Source organism: Ranitomeya imitator, chromosome 8, assembly GCF_032444005.1.
Source record: "Ranitomeya imitator isolate aRanImi1 chromosome 8, aRanImi1.pri, whole genome shotgun sequence".
Classification (NCBI taxonomy): Eukaryota; Metazoa; Chordata; class Amphibia; order Anura; family Dendrobatidae; genus Ranitomeya; species Ranitomeya imitator.
The window spans coordinates 7,021,674-7,037,530 of NC_091289.1; the positions used below are offsets into that span (position 1 = coordinate 7,021,674).

Below are 15,857 nucleotides of genomic sequence, written 5' to 3' on the forward strand. Positions count from 1 at the left end.
CTATTAAATAAATTAGGATACTTGCTTTTTCGAATGCGTTTTTTTTATTGTGTTTTTGATGTTGTGGTCTTTGTCTCTTATTGGTAAAAAGCTGCTTGGTTTTTGATACTTTCTATTATTTGGCTTTGAGTAAGTTTCATTGATACAGCCCTGTGCCGATTACCGTATGTGTTTTTTTTTTTACCTGTGGATTTTCCGCACTAAGGCTACGTTCACATTTGCGTTGTGCGGCGCTGCGTCGGCGACGCAACGCACAACGCAAATATGAACGCATGCACAAACGCTGCGTTTTGCGACGCATGCGTCGCTTTTTGCATGGTTTTGGGTGCAGGAAAAACTGCATCATGCAGCGTTCCCTGCGCCCTGACGCATGCGCTACAGCGACGCATGTGTCGCAAAACGCAAATGCAACGCATGTCCATGCGCCCCCATGTTAAATATAGGGGTGCATGGCGCATGCGTCGCCGCGGCTGCGCCCAACGCAGCCGGGAGCGACGCAAATGTGAACGTAGCCTTATTCAAGTATATGGGAAAATTCAGAAAACTCAGTGTGCTCGGAAGAGAAATTGACATGTCACGGATTTGAAATGCGTGTCACGGGCCAGTTTACGCAGAATAAAAAACAGTAAAGCGTGCATGAGATCTCTATAAATCCCATCCACATTTCTGTAAGATGCAAAAAAATGCAGTGTCAAAAGCTCAACAAAAATTCATCGTGGACACACAGCCTAAGGGAAGATTCAGACGGCCATATAACTCGGACGGGAATTGCAACGCAACGCTCAGACTGGCCGCCATCTCTGCCGACCCGGGCATGACAGTGGCATAGAAACTCTAGAAGCTGTCACACGTGGGTCGGGAGACCACCGGCCAGTCAGTGCACTGCATTGTGTTAGCCATCCGAGATGTACGGCAGTGATTCGTCCCTTAGATTGCCGATTGGTGGCGGTAAGAGTCCTGTAAGTAAAATTTGTACCTTTCAGACATTTATGGTAGATACTTTCAATACGCCATGAATGTCACAGAAGGTAATACACCTTTAATTTTTAGTGCGGCTTCGGCTTGGTTTAGTTCAACAATGTGGCCATTGAACCACAAAAAGTTTGTGCACCCTTGCTCTAAAGTGACTGGCCCTTTAAAAGACTGATTGGCTAACACCCAAGTGTTGGTACACCTCTAAGGGTATGTGCATCTGAATTCATACATGGCAGGCTGATGTACAGACAGAGCAAAGAAACAAACGTACCTGCATTTCAGTGGAGACTGGCAGTCTGTTCAACTTCTGAGCAGAGTGACTCTTACGAGGGAAGAAACGGTGGCGTTTGTCACAATTTCCAGACATTTTTTTTACTATTGTTGGTGAGAAATAAATTAGTTTTCAGAGGCTGGGGCTGTCCCGGAAGGCAGAGGTACAGGTGACAGCGGCAGCCCCTAAACCAGCAATGTGCAAGATAGAGCCACTTCATAGCCACAGGATGCAAATATCTCAGCCCCCAGCAACCACAGAAACTGATATTCGCACCCAGCTGTATCATACAGTAATGAAAGAACTATGGCAAAGGAAAAGAAGGATAAGGGACAAGACACCAGAAACCCCAATGAAGATCACAGCTAAGGCTACGTTCACATTAGCGTTGTGCGGGGCAGCGTCGGCCGACGCAACGCACAACGCATGCAAAAATGCATGCACAACGCAGCTTTTTGTGACGCATGCGTTCATTTTTGCATGATTTTTGGCGCAGAAAAAACTGCATCATGACAGTTGCGCCAAAATGACGCATGCGTCACAAAACGCAAGACAACGCATGTCCATGCGCCCCCCATGTTAAACATAGGGGCGCATGACGCATGCGTCGCCGCGGCTGTGCCCGACGCTGCCCCGCACAACGCTAATGTGAACGTAGCCTAAGGATCATGTCCCCTAAAACCAAGAGATCCAGAAAATAGCAATCACAGCACAACGGGTGGCAATAATGTGACATCATTACCATCAGACTCCAGTACCAAGGACCCTGGTATATACTTACTCTATAACAAAAACTTCAACAACTTTCTAATACACTTTGTGTTTCAATTACTCATAATTTGCAAATTCTCGGCTTACTGTCAGTTTTAGATCCAAAGGCTAAAAAAAAAAAAAAAAAAAAAAAAAACACCTCCTGACCTCAAACTTCTCCTAGTTAAGGGTTTGTCACAAACAAAATTGTTACAATGTTTTAGTGCGGGCAAGATGTGTCTTAAGGTGCCCACGATCAGGAATAGCAGAGTTTTGGACGCAGCATGTTTTCGCTCCGTTCTACATTTAGAAGCACAGTGGACGGGATTTATAGAAATTTGCCCACTGTGTTTCTATTTAACGTTGCATAAACCGGCCTGTGGTGCGGGTTTCTGAGCCGCAGCGTGTTAATTTCTGAGGCAGAGACGCTTGTCTCCTCTACGTGCTGTCCCTGAATAGACTGTCATTAGATGCGGTAAATCCACATAGTTCTAAAAGACAAGTGCGTAATGTAGAACGCGGCGTTCTGGATGCAGTAAAAATACGCTGAGTCAAAAAGGCTACTATTCCTGATTGTGAGCACGGACCATTCTACGTTCACACGGTCAGTATTTTGCATCAGTATTTGTCATTCAAAACCAGGAGTGGGTCAAAATTGCAGAAGTGATGACGTGTTTCTATTATACTTTTCCTCTTGATTGTTTCACGCCTGAATTTGGCTTACAAATACTGATGTAAAATACTAAATATAGAACGTGGCTTTACAGGATTGTCTAGACTGGATACAATTCTAGTAAGTCCTCATCCATTCCATGATATATTTGCCATCTGTGACTAAAAATTGTAGACTCCAGCACATCCCTAAAAGAAAGTTCCTGATAATGGTGATGAGTAGAATCATTCTACCGTGCTTGTATCATGCTATACATGTGTACATCGAGATGCCAGCCATTCCCCGATATCGAGGAAATACACAGAAACACTTTTTTTTTTTTACTAAAAATCAATAAAAGATATCCAAAATTTAAAATAAGAACAAGAAAAATTGCCAGACACACCGAAAGAGTAATAGCTAATGTGTATATATATATACACACATATACACTGTTCAAAATAATAAAGGGAACATTTAAACAACAGAATATAACGCCAAGTAAACCAACCTTCTGTGAAATCAAACTGTCCACTTAGGAAGCAACACTGATTGACAATCAATTTCACATGCTGATGTGCAAATGGAATAGACAACAGATGGAAATTATTGGCAATTATCAAGACACCCTCAATAAGGCCGGTTTCACACGTCAGTGGCTCCGGTACGTGAGGTGACAGTTTCCTCACGTACCGGAGACACTGACTCACCTAGACACATTGAAATCAATGTGTCACTGCACATGTCAGCGTGTTTTCACGGACCGTGTGTCCGTGTGCAAAACACAGAGACATGTCAGTGTTCGTGGGAGCGCACGGATTACTGTAAGCGCTGTCCCCCCCACGTGGTGCTGAAGCGGCCATTCATATCTTCTCTCCAGCAGCGTTCGCTGGAAAGAAGATATGAAAAATCCTTTTTTTCTTTTTGTCCTCATGTTTAAAATAAAGATCCCTCGCAGCGTCCTGTCCTCGCCACAGCGTCCTGTCCTCGCCGCACCTTCTCCTGTATGAGCGGTCACGTGGGGCCGCCGATTACAGTAATGAATATGCGGCTCCACCTCCCATAGGGGTGGAGCCGCATATTCATTACTGTAATAAGCGGTATGGTATGATGCAAAAAGGTATATGCCAGATTTATTCACGAAAACAAGTCAACAATTGCCACTGTGATAATTCGTAGATAGAAACCCGACGTTTCGACCCTCCCGGTTCTTATTCATGGGGTTACTTATAATGGGTCCAGTGAATGCTCCTGCGGCATAAATAGATTGGAGGTCAATCCAGGACAGCACAGCTGGGCGCGGGATGCGCCGCTGACCCCCGGACACAGGACAGAGCAGGACAGCTCCACATGCTGCGGCCCACCCTAAGCAGGATCCCTCTATTTATGCCACAGGAGCATTCACTGGACCCATTATAAGTAACCCCATGAATAAGACCCAGGAGGGTCGAAACGTCGGGTTTCTATCTACGAATTATCACAGTGGCAATTGTTGACTTGTTTTCGTGAATAAATCTGGCATATACCTTTTTGCATGATACCAGTTTCGAATGTGCGGTATTTTTTCTTCTACTATAAACTGTAGTGAAACACTAGGGGGTTCAAAGTTCTCAGAACACATCTAGATAAGTTCCTTGGGGGGTCTAGTTTCCAATATGGGGTCACTTGTAGGGGGTTTCTACTGTTTAGATACATTAGGGGCTCTGCAAATGCAATGTGACGCCTGCAGACCATTCCATCTAAGTCTGCATTCCAAACGGCGCTCCTTCCTTTCCGAGTTCTGCCATGCGCACAAACGGTGGTTCCCCCCACATATGGGGTATCAGCGTACTCAGGACAAATTGGACAACAACTTTTGGGGTCCAATTTCTCCTGTTACTCTAGGGAAAATACAAAACTGGGGGCTAAAAAATATTTTTTGTTGGAATAAAAATAATTTTTATTTTCACGGCTCTGCGTTATAAACTGTAGTGAAACACTTGGGGGTTCAAAGCTCTCACAACACATCTAGATAAGTTCCTTAGGCGGTCTACTTTCCAAAATGGTGTCACTTGTGGGGGGTTTCAATGTTTAGGCACATCAGGGGCTCTCCAAACGCAACATGGCGTCCCATCTCAATTCCTGTCAATTTTGCATTGAAAAGTCAAACGGCGCTCCTTCCCTTCCAAGCTCTGCCATGCGCCCAAACAGTGGTTTACCCCCACATATGGGGTATCAGCGTACTCAGGAGAAATTGCCCAACAACTTTTGGGGTCCAATTTCTTCTCTTACCCTTGGGAAAATAAAAAATTGGGGGCGAAAAGATGATTTTTGTGAAAAAATACGATTTTTTATTTTTACGGCTCTGCATTATAAACTTCTGTAAAGCACTTGGTGGGTCAAAGTGCTCACCACACATCTAGATAAGTTCCTCAGGGGGTCTACTTTCCAAAATGGTGTCACTTGTGGGGGTTTCAATGTTTAGGCACATCAGTTGCTCTCCAATACGCAACATGGTGTCCCATCTCAATTCCAGTCAATTTTGCATTGAAAAGTCAAATGGCGCTCCTTCCTCTCCGAGCTCTGCCATGCACCCAAACAGTGGTTTACCCCCACATATAGGGTATCGGCGTACTCAGGACAAATTGTACAACAACTTTTGGGGTCCATTTTCTCCTGTTACCCTTGATAAAATAAAACAAATTGGAGCTGAAATAATTTTTTTGTGACAATAAAGTTAAATGTTTTTTTTTTTTTAAACATTCCAAAAATTCCTGTGAAACACCTGAAGGGTTAATAAACTTATTGAATGCGGTTTTGAGCACCTTGAGGGGTGCATTTTTTAGAATGGTGTCACACTTGGTTATTTTCTATCATATAGACCCCTCAAAATGACTTCAAATGTGATGTGGTTCCTTAAAAAAAAAATGGTGTTGTAAAAATGAGAAATTGCTGGTCAACTTTTAACCCTTATAACTCCCTAACAAACAAATTTTGGTTCCAAAATTGTGCTGATGTAAAGTAGACATGTGGGAAATGTTACTTATTAAGTATTTTGTGTGACATATCTCTGTGATTTAAGGGCATAAAAATTCAAAGTTGGAAAATTGCAAAATTTTCACGAAATTTCCGTTTTTTTTTTCACAAATAAACGCAGGTAATATCAAATAAATTTTTACCAGTATCATAAAGTAGAATATGTCACGAGAAAACAGTGTCAGAATCATCAGGATCCGTTAAAGCGTTCCAGAGTTATCTAATATATAATTGCCTAGAATACTACTTCCTGCAATTTGTGCCAACTTCCGTGGCTTTGTCCGGAGCTAATGTGCGGAGCTAATGTCCGGAGCTAATGTGCGGAGATAATGTCCGGAGCTAATGTCCGGAGCTAATGTGCGGAGATAATGTCCGGAGCTAATGTCCGGAGATAAGTGACGTCAACAGTGTCCAGTGTCTGATTGGTTGCCGCCTGCTGCGAGCGACCAATCAGAATCGTGCCGTACTGTGACACACTCCGCCCGCCATTTTGGTGTGATTTTTGAATTTTTACCTCACAGCAAGTTTCTACTGCGTGGAGGCGGGCCCAGTGACGTTGCTCTTCAAGCTCCTGCCGAATTTCGTCAAAAAAATGATAATACCATTTACCAAAACTATACATATTTAGTTGTGAAGTGGTTCAGTGACATTTTCACACCAATTTTGAACTTTTGTTTGGTGTTTTCTCCATATACTGCCTATTATTTTTGTTCTTTCTTACTATTATTTATTAATTGTATTATTCTTACATTTGAATAAATAAAGTATATATGGATTCTAGACTCCCGATTCTTTAGAATCGGGCTGCCATCTAGTAACCTCATAAAGGGACAGTGGTCAGAATTGTAAAAATTGGCCCGGTCATTAACGTGCAAACCACCCTTGGGGCTTAAGGGGTTAAATTTGCTGACATCCCTCTATATACAGTATTACCCATCTAAAAGCCCCCTCAATCAACAATCAAAACAATCAACCTAAGGGGCCCTTATACATGTAAACCATAATAAAAAAAAAATTCAAGAAATTCTCTTTTAGTTACTTTAAAACCCTTAATACATACAGTACATGCACGCACATTTGTACAGAAACCCAGTGATATAAAAAGAGCAGAAATGAGGAGAGATAGGAACTAGTTTTGCCCTTCACAATTCCCTTCCTGACATTGGAGGTTGGCACCCTAAGTTGTAATGGTATGGGGCCCCTGCTCCTCGTCCACTGCCCCTATGTAGCTACTCTGACTAAGGTCTGCTGCGATCTGAATCCAGGACAGGTTGCTGGGTCTTGTTGTCCCACAAACCTGTATATTACTAAAGGGCTGGCTTTAAGGGTTAACCAGAAAGTAATGGGTGGGACTGGTTAACCACATACCTTCCAGGCGGTGTGGTCCTGTGATGTAAGAAAGGTCTTATATACAGTCCTATGTAACACCACAGATAACACAGTAATAACTCTCTGAGTACAGATAATGTAGTAGATGTCACCTGCAGTCCTATGTAACATCACCGATAACACAGTAATAACTCTCTGAGTACAGATAATGTAGTAGATGTCACCTGCAGTCCTATGTAACATCACAGATAACACAGTGATAACTCCCGGAGTACAGAAAATGTAGTAGATATCACCTGCAGTCCTATGTAACACCACAGATAACACAGTGATATCTCTGAGTACAGATTATGTAGTAGATGCCACCTGCAGTCCTATGTAACACCACAAATAACACAGTGATAACTCTCTAAGTACAGATAATGTAGTACATGTCACCTGCAGTCCTATGTAACACCACAGATAACACAGTGATAACTCTTGGAGCACAGATAATGTAGTAGATGTCACCTGCAGTCCTATGTAACACCACAGATAACAGTGATAACTCTCTGAGTACAGATAACGTAGAATGCGTAGGCAGATTATAATGAGGGTATAGGACTGAAGGTGACATCTACTACATTTTCTGTGCTCAGAGAGATATCACTGTGTTATCTGTGGTGTTACATAGGACTGCAGGTGACCTCTACTACATTATCTGTGCTCAGTTATCACTGTGTTATCTGTGGTGTTACATAGGACTGCATGTGACCACTACTACATTATCTGTACTCAGTTATCACTGTATTATCTGTGGTGTTACATAGGACTGCTGGTGACCTCTACTACATTATCTGTGCTCAGTTATCACTGTATTATCTGTGGTGTAACATAGGACTGCAGGTGACCTCTACATTATCTGTGCTGTTATCATTGTTATCTGTGGTGTGACATAGGACTGCAGGTGACCTCTACTACATTATCCGTGCTCAGTTATCACTGTGTTATCAGTGGTGTTACATAGGACTGCAGGTGACCGCTACTACATTATCTGTGCTCAGTTATCACTGTATTATCTGTGGTGTTACATAGGACTGCAGGTGACCTCTACTACATTATCTGTACTCAGTTATCACTGTATTATCTGTGGTGTTACATAGGACTGCGGGTGACCACTACTACATTATCTGTGCTCAGTTATCACTGTATTATCTGTGGTGTTACATAGGACTGCAGGTGACCTCTACTACATTATCTGTGCTCAGTTATCACTGTGTTATCTGTGGTGTTACATGGGACTGCAGGTGACCTCTACTACATTATCTGTGCTCAGTTATCACTGTGTTATCTGTGGTGTTACATGGGACTGCAGGTGACCACTACTACATTATCTGTGCTCAGTTATCACTGTTATCTGTGGTGTTACATGGGACTGCAGGTGACCTCTACTACATTATCTGTGCTCCGTTATCACTGTTATCTGTGGTGTTACATAGGACTGCAGGTGACCTCTACTACATTATCTGTGCTCAGTTATCACTGTTATCTGTGGTGTTACATAGGACTGCAGGTGACCTCTACTACATTATCTGTGCTCACTCAGTGTTTTCTGTGGAGTTACTGATCTGTTGTGGACGTGATCTCCCATGCTTCTCATGTTGGATCCTTTATGTATCCCTCATATTTCTCACCTCGCTTCTCACACCAGTTCTCCAGGTTCGCTGTCCGCCTCTGTTTCAGCGACCGCTTCACTGAGAGGTCATTTCCCAAAACCAGGTTGTGAAATTTTCCCAGCAGCACAGCGATTGCTTACGAGGACCCGGCCCCTAACACAGACCACAACCACAACAATTAAAGAGATCAGGAGTAATGATACAATGTAACATCACCAGTATGTTCTGGAAATAAATACTGTGTACATGTCCCATTATCCGGCACCACTGCCGGGGCACAAGGCACAGCTATTATGGGGTCCTACAACTCAAGAGACCCTTAACCTGTAAAACAACTGGTTTAGCATGTGATTACTGGAAAGGGGCGTGAATCGAGTGTGTGCCCAATATTTGCTGTGGAGCTCCAAGGTTACCCAGACTATTGGCATCTTCTCAATTCATTATGTTCTGCATTATACCTGTGGTGTGATATCACGTGCATTATAGCTGTACTGTGACATCGCTGTGTGCATTAACCTCTAATGAGACATCAATATATTCATGTGAACTTTGACATTACTGCTTGCATTCCTCCACTATTGTGAATAAAATAACATTAAACTTTGCATATTTTCAACTCGCTGCTGAAAGTGACGTGATGGTGATATGGTAAAGTCCTTGATCTATTACTAAGAATGAAACCTCACTTAGGCCTGCAATACAGAAAAACATAAAAATATATAGTCTTCAATGTAAATGACAGTATTATAGTAGTTATATTCTTGTACATAGGAGCAGTATTATAGTAGTTATATTCTTGTACATAGGGGCAGTATTATAGTAGTTATATTCTTGTACATAGGAGGCAGTATTATAGTAGTTATATTCTTGTACATGGGGGCAGTATTATAGTAGTTATATTCTTGTACATAGGGGCAGTATTATAGTAGTTATATTCTTGTATATAGGGGGCAGTATTATAGTAGTTATATTCTTGTACATAGGGGCAGTATTATAGTAGTTATATTCTTGTATATAGGAGCAGTATTATAGCAGTTATATTCTTGTACATAGGGGCAGTATTATAGTAGTTATATTCTTGTACATAGGGGCAGTATTATAGTAGTTATATTCTTGTATATAGGGGCAGTATTATAGTAGTTATATTCTTGTACATAGGGGACAGTATTATAGTAGTTATATTCTTGTACATAGGAGCAGTATTATAGTAGTTATATTCTTGTACATAGGAGCAGTATTATAGTAGTTATATTCTTGTACATAGGAGGCAGTATTATAGTAGTTATATTCTTGTACATAGGGGGCAGTATTATAGTAGTTATATTCTTGTACATAGGAGCAGTATTATAGTAGTTATATTTTTGTACATAGGGGGCAGTATTATAGTAGATATATTCTTGCATGTGGAGACAGTATTATAGTAGTTATATTCTTGTACATAGGAGCAGTATTATAGTAGTTATATTTTTGTACATAGGAGCAGTATTATAGTAGTTATATTTTTGTACATAGGAGGCAGTATTATAGTAGTTATATTCTTGTACATAGGAGCAGTATTATAGTAGTTATATTCTTGTACATAGGAGCAGTATTATAGTAGTTATATTTTTGTACATAGGAGGCAGTATTATAGTAGTTATATTCTTGTACATAGGGGGCAGTATTATAGTAGATATATTCTTGCATGTGGAGACAGTATTATAGTAGTGTATCCTTTCGTCCATACAGGACAGTGTCATTTGTGTTTAGTCTCCTCAGGACATTGTTTTATAAGTCTTGTCCGATTCATGTATTTAGCTCCTCATTTTGGGATACAATTGCATTCTCACTTCTACATTGTTTTCATTACATGAAGTTCTGTTTTTTTTGCAGACATCTGCAACAAGTGGAAGTGAGCGTTTATCTGCAATTAGATAGATTAAGCAATAATTCACTGACCGCAAGTTCCTTTTTATGATGCTATTAGCCAGTGGAAGACACTTTTGTTGTTTGGTAATTTGGGGGATTTTATTGAACTCTTGTTCTTGATGTGTAAGGCTGTGTTCCCATTGTCAGTGTCTATTGAGTTTTTGACGCAGCAGAATTTCAGCACTTTAGTTTACTTGGAATTTTTCATTGCATTTTTGTGTGCGTTTTTTTATGCTGCATTTTTTTCTCCGTGTTTTGTGTCTCATTCTTTAAATAAAGCTGCTTTGTTTTTTAACCCCTTAGTGACCGAGCCAAATTTTTGAAATCTGACCAGTGTCACTTTATGTGGTAATAACTCTGCAACGCTTCAACAAATCCCAGTGATTTTGAGATTGTTTTTTCGTGACACATTATACTTTATGATAATGGTAAATTTAGTTCAACATTTTTTGTGTTTATTTATAAAAAATATAAAAAATTTGAGAAAAATGTTAAAAAATTAGCAATTTTCTAAATTTGAATGATTATCCCTTTAATCCAGATAGTCATACAACAGCAAACCATTAATAAATAACATTTCCCACATGTCGGCTTTACATCAGCACCATTTGTAAAATGTTATTTTATTTTGTTAGCATTTTAGGAGGTTTAAAAATGTAGCAGCAATTTTTCATTTTTTCAAAGAAATTTACCACATTTATTTTTTTAGGGACTTATCCATGTTTGAAGTGACTTTAGGGGTCCCATATATTGGGAAACCCCCAAACGTGATACCATTTTAAAAACAGCACCCCTAAACATATTGAAAACTTCTGTCAGGTAGTTTATTAACCCTTCAGGTGCTTTACAGGAATTAATGCAAAGTGACATGACAGAAATGAAAATGCGTATTTTTACCACCTAAATGTTGCTAACTTCTAAACAGATTACTACAGCCGTCAGACTCTAAGGCCGCTATTTGGTCATGAATTGCCATCGCAAACATCAGGACAACAAAATCATGATCTGAGGGCACCAATTGGGATAAAGAGGAAGCCCCCACACTCTGTTAACCATTTATAATGATGTAGTCACTATTGACAGCAGCATCTAAGGGGTTAAACAGATTTAGAAGGTGCAAATACTGATCATGGCTGATACAGCAAGTTGTCAGCTATAGTGTACAACCAACAGATGCTGGATTGTCATCTGTATGGGGAGGCCATTCTCTTATATGTCAGGTCAGTTAAAAGGCGTATTGGCGGTCATTAAGGGGTTAAACTTCCTGGTATTGACATTCTTAGGCACTGATTACGTGCGTTTTTTTATGCGTTTGTGCAGCATAAACGCACTAAAAATGTATGTGTGTATTTTTTTACCTGCAGATTTTCTGCATCTAATGCAAGTCTATGGGGATATTCTGCACAGAAAACTCAGCATATCCGCAAGAGAAACTGACATGTTGCGGATTGGAAACAGGCAACGCAGCGTAAAAAAGAAGCACAGTTGGCATGGGATTTCTATAAATCTCATTCACTTTGCTGGTTCTGTAAAATGGAAACAGGAACACATGGGCTACTTGCACAGTGAACAAGTCTGTATGATCATGTTCACACACCACCAAGAAACCTGAAGACACAAAAGAGAATAGTAAAACCAAAAACACTCAGTTTGAAAAAATGTTGCAGTAATCCGCAAGTGCTAGTAAAAGATGTAAAAAACAGGGTATTTGGTTGATACGTTTTTTGCAAAAAATGTATACTAAGCTGCTCTACCAATCTTCACGGTATACCCTTATCAGAGCAGTCCTAACTAATGTATGCAATCCCTATCTGATGTATTTAAAAACCTGATCATCTGTATATAACCTGTGTGAACAGGGTTCAGAGAGGAAAAATCCATGTGTGCATACAGGGTAGAACAGCTTTTGTGCAGATAGCCCAAGAGGAGTGGTGGAACTCCCCAGTCTTGTAGACACAAGAGAACAATTATGGAAACAGGAACACATGGGCTACTTGCACAGTGAACAAGTCTGTATGATCATGTTCACACACCACCAAGAAACCTGAAGACACAAAAGAGAATAGTAAAACCAAAAACACTCAGTTTGAAAAAATGTTGCAGTAATCCGCAAGTGCTAGTAAAAGATGTAAAAAACAGGGTATTTGGTTGATATTTGGTTTTTAAATACATCAGATAGGGATTGCATACATTAGTTAGGACTGCTCTGATAAGGGTATACCGTGAAGATTGGTAGAGCAGCTTAGTATACATTTTTTGCAAAAAACGTATCAACCAAATACCCTGTTTTTTACATCTTTTACTAGCACTTGCGGATTACTGCAACATTTTTTCAAACTGAGTGTTTTTGGTTTTACTATTCTCTTTTGTGTCTTCAGGTTTCTTGGTGGTGTGTGAACATGATCATACAGACTTGTTCACTGTGCAAGTAGCCCATGTGTTCCTGTTTCCATAATTGTTCTCTTGTGTCTACAAGACTGGGGAGTTCCACCACTCCTCTTGGGCTATCTGCACAAAAGCTGTTCTACCCTGTATGCACACATGGATTTTTCCTCTCTGAACCCTGTTCACACAGGTTATATACAGATGATCAGGTTTTTAAATACATCAGATAGGGATTGCATACATTAGTTAGGACTGCTCTGATATGGGTATACCGTGAAGATTGGTAGAGCAGCTTAGTATACATTTTTTGCAAAAACGTATCAACCAAATACCCTGTTTTTTACATCTTTTACTAGCACTTGCGGATTACTGCAACATTTTTTCAAACTGAGTGTTTTTGGTTCTGTAAAATGCTGCGTTTTTGTACAGCGAAAATACACAACGTCAAAAACACGATAAAAGATCATCATGGGAAAATAGGTCTATATTTTTTCATCATCATCATCAGTATTATTAATATTGTCATGGTCTCGTGTTTTTGTATTATTATTCGTCTTTTTTGTGCTGAAGGACTTTTTTCAGCTCAATAATTCATATAAATAATATTTTTTTTTAGGTGCTTTCCACAAGGAGAAGCTGTACCCTTTAAATCCTCTGACAGAGGCCTCTCACCCAGCCAAACCAGCTCTTTTCCTTTGCACTCATGAAGAGCAAACAACCCTAAGCGACTGTCTGCAAATGGAGTTTCTGGTTTTGCTTCTTAACCTAAGTAATGTGGCAAAGCCACTCAAATGGTCCATAATAACTTTAGGGATTGCTGCTTCCAATGGGCGGCAGTGGGGTTCCCATCATCATCCTCTCTGAAGATAATACTTGGTGTTTGTTACTTTGGTAGTTCATTTATGGAAATTCCAAAAACACTTATTTCCTGATCTTTACCTGATACCTTTGTATCCACACAAACCATGTTCTATGTTGTGTGACTTGTGTGCTGTATATATCCTATTTGTTTCATGTGTGTTATCCATCTGTATGTGTTACTTAGTATTAGCTGTCCTCAAGTTTCTGTTAGGCTTCATTCACACGTCTGTGTTTAAACACGTAAGTGAAAAAATGTTACTGTCTCATCAGTGTGCTCGTTCTTACCATCAGTGTTTTGTCCTTGCGTCTGTTTTTACCATCAGTGTTTTGTCCTTGCGTCTGTTTTTACCATCAATGTTTTGTCCTTGCGTCCGTTTACCATCAGTGTTTGGTCCTCGTGTCTGTTTTTACCATCAGTGTTTTGTCCTTGCGTCTGTTTTTACCATCAGTGTTTTGTCCTTGCCTCTGTTTTTACCATCAGTGTTTTGTCCTTGCCTCTGTTTTTACCATCAGTGTTTGGTCCTCGTGTCTGTTCTTACCATCAGTGTTTTGTCCTTGCCTCTGTTTTTACCATCAGTGTTTGGTCCTCGTGTCTGTTCTTACCATCAGTGTTTTGTCCTTGCGTCTGTTTTTACCATCAGTGTTTTGTCCTTGCGTCTGTTTTTACCATCAGTGTTTTGTCCTTGCGTCTGTTTTTACCATCAGTGTTTTGTCCTTGCCTCTGTTTTTACCATCAGTGTTTTGTCCTTGCCTCTGTTTTTACCATCAGTGTTTGGTCCTTGTGTCTGTTCTTACCATCAGTGTTTTGTCCTTGCCTCTGTTTTTACCATCAGTGTTTTGTCCTTGCCTCTGTTTTTACCATCAGTGTTTGGTCCTTGTGTCTGTTCTTACCATCAGTGTTTTGTCCTTGCCTCTGTTTTTACCATCAGTGTTTGGTCCTCGTGTCTGTTCTTACCATCAGTGTTTGGTCCTCGTGTCTGTTCTTACCATCAGTGTTTTGTCCTTGCCTCTGTTTTTACCATCAGTGTTTGGTCCTCGTGTCTGTTCTTACCATTAGTGTTTTGTCCTTGCGTCCATTTTTACCATCAGTGTTTTGTTCTTGCGTCCATTTTTACCATCAGTGTTTGGCCCTTGTGTCTGTTCTTACCAGCAGTGTTTTGCCCTTCAGTCCGTTTTTACAATCAGTGTTCGGTCCCTGAGTCTGTTTTTACCATCAGTATTTGGTCCTCGTGTCTGTTTTTACCATCGGTGTTTGGTCCTCGTGTCTGTTCTTACCATCAGTGTTTTGTCCTTCCGTCCGTTTTTACCATCAGTGTTCGGTCCTTGAGTCTGTTCTTACCATCAGTATTTTGTCCTTGCGTCTGTTCCTACCATCAGTGTTCGGTCCTTGAGTCCGTTTTTACCATCAGTGTTTGGTCCTCGTGTCTGATTTTACCATCAGTATTTGGTCCTTGTGTCTGATTTTACCATCAGTATTTGGTCCTTGTGTCTGATTTTACCATCAGTATTTTGTCCTTGCGTCTGTTTTTACCATCAGTGTTTTGTCCTTGCGTCTGTTTTTACCATTGGTGTTTGGTCCTCGTGTCTGTTCTTACCATCAGTGTTTTGTCCTTGCGTCCGTTCTTACCATCAGTGTTTGGTCCTCGTGCCTGTTCTTACCATCAGTGTTTTGTCCTTGCGTCCATTTTTACCATCGGTGTTTGGTCCTCGTGTCTGTTCTTACCATCAGTGTTTTGTCCTTGCGTCTGTTCTTACCATCAGTGTTTTGTCCTTGCGTCCGTTCTTACCATCAGTGTTTGGTCCTTGAGTCTGTTTTTACCATCAGAGTTTTGTCCTTGCGTCCGTTCTTACCATCAAATTTCCAAAAATGCCTGTGAAGCACCTGAAGGGTTAATAAACTTCTTGAATGTGGTTTAGAGCACCCTGAGAGTGCAGTGTTTAGAATGGTGTCACTTTTGGGTATTTTCTGTCATATAGGCTTCTGAAAGTCACTTTAACCCCTCTGTGACCTTAGACGTACTATCCCGTCGAGGTGCCCTGGGCTTATCTGACCCTG

At 40.6% G+C, this 15,857-nt stretch overlaps 1 protein-coding gene across 1 annotated transcript in view; it reads right to left on the minus strand.

The window, feature by feature from the left end:
- The window catches only part of IL5RA (interleukin 5 receptor subunit alpha), a 48,827-nt gene extending 40,079 nt beyond the window's left edge, over positions 1 to 8,748 (minus strand). Inside the window, exon 1 of the mRNA XM_069736171.1 lies at positions 8,666 to 8,748. The gene's annotated coding sequence lies outside the window, so the exon portion shown is untranslated. The remainder of the gene's footprint in view (positions 1 to 8,665) is intronic.
- Between the last annotated feature and the right edge of the window lie 7,109 nt (positions 8,749 to 15,857).